The sequence below is a fragment of the Solanum tuberosum genome, unplaced genomic scaffold, assembly GCF_000226075.1.
Source record: "Solanum tuberosum cultivar DM 1-3 516 R44 unplaced genomic scaffold, SolTub_3.0 scf00072, whole genome shotgun sequence".
NCBI classification, from domain to species: domain Eukaryota; kingdom Viridiplantae; phylum Streptophyta; class Magnoliopsida; order Solanales; family Solanaceae; genus Solanum; species Solanum tuberosum.
The window spans coordinates 1,551,069-1,552,810 of record NW_006238999.1 but is presented as its reverse complement, the minus strand read 5'-3'; positions in this window follow the sequence as shown (position 1 = coordinate 1,552,810).

Below are 1,742 nucleotides of genomic sequence, written 5' to 3'. Positions count from 1 at the left end.
TCCCATTTGAGTTAGAATAAAGTTATTCAAAAACTACTATCTTTTCTCTTTCTACCAAAAAAAAAAAGTTATTCAAAAACCTTTATCGAAAAAAGAAGAAGATTTTTTTTAGATATTATGGAGGACCGACACTGCAATGAAATAGGCCCACTAATATGTTCAATATTTCTGCTATAATATGATGAGCGACTATTTCTTCTGAAACAAAAGGATCAAAACCTTTCATGCCGCACCTAAATTAAAAGGACATAATGAGATTTTTCTTTTTTCAAAACTCAAATCATTTTTCAGAAATCAACTAAATTCCAAGATAAATATATACAAAAATAAACACAAAGGTTCTCCAAAAATATATTATTTCCGAAATTAATCCCAAAATATGTATATGCTATTCAGTATTTTCACATATATTTATATGTTTTTTTTAATTCAATTTTTTGCGGGCCTGATGAGCCATTTTATTGATAATAATCTTCAAACATCTGACCATTTTATATGTCGAGTTTAAATATTGAAGAAGTTTTTAATAACAAGCATGTAATTTAGCTCTTTGAAGGATTATTTTGATGAGGATTTATCAAAAATAATTTTAGCAATTTTAGTGGTAGGTGGCTTGGATAGTAGCGAAGTTCAGATTTTCATTTAAGGGTTCAGTATTTGAAGCAGTGAACACATTAATTAGTCGAAGAAGATTCCACAGCTACTATATGTACATAAGAAATAATTTTAACCATACAAATAATATATTTTTAGCCAAAAATATATTTAGATAAACCCTGGTTGCAAGTTGGCTCCGCCTTGGGCTATGAAGTTTCTTAGGACTGGAGGTGGTGTTCCCTTGCCTTGCAAATTGAGTTTTTTTTAAAATGCGGTTCACATGTTGTGTTTTGGAGGGCTTGCATCTTATAAAAATGATGATGTTGTCAATCGCGCTTATTATTTTTAATATATATATATATATATATTTATATATATACGCGTGTAAAAAGGCTAACTCAATAGGTGATAAATTAGTTATTTAGGTTTTCGATAAGAGTCTCATGTTAAATGATTTCGACGTTAAAATAACACTTCTTTTCAAAGCCAACAGATCAAAAAAGATTGTCAAAAAGACAACTTATATTAAAAACGACCGTTCAAATCATTTCTTACGAACCCCAAAACCTTTTAACAGACATTATCACATCGATTTTCTGTATGTTCTTTTAAAAAAATAAATTAAAACGAGAAACCATTAATTTTTTTTAAAGATTTTTATATGTCAACCGAATTTAGACATTGCAATCAATATCGTTCATTTTCAAAATTGTAAAGAAATTAAATATCATTTTATCTTAGTTAATACAATATTGATAAGTATTCATTCGTTTACTTTACTTATCCAATTTAAATTTTACACGATCCATATAAATAATGATTGACATGAATATTTTTATTGTAATATTTATATTAATCATAATTTAATCTTATATCCTTAGATGTAATATCAAAATAAGTACTCCCTCCGTCCCATTTTATATGATGTACTTTGATTTGGTACAAACTTTAAGAAAAATGGAAAGACTTTTAAAACTTGTGGTCCAAAATGAATGATAGAAATTTGTGTGGTTGTAAATCATTTCATTAAGGGTAAAAAAGACATTTCATAGGCAAATTGTTACTTAAAATAGAAATGTGTCATTCTTTTTGGGACTGACTAAAAAGGAAAGTGAGTCATATAAATTGGGACAGAGGGAGTAGCA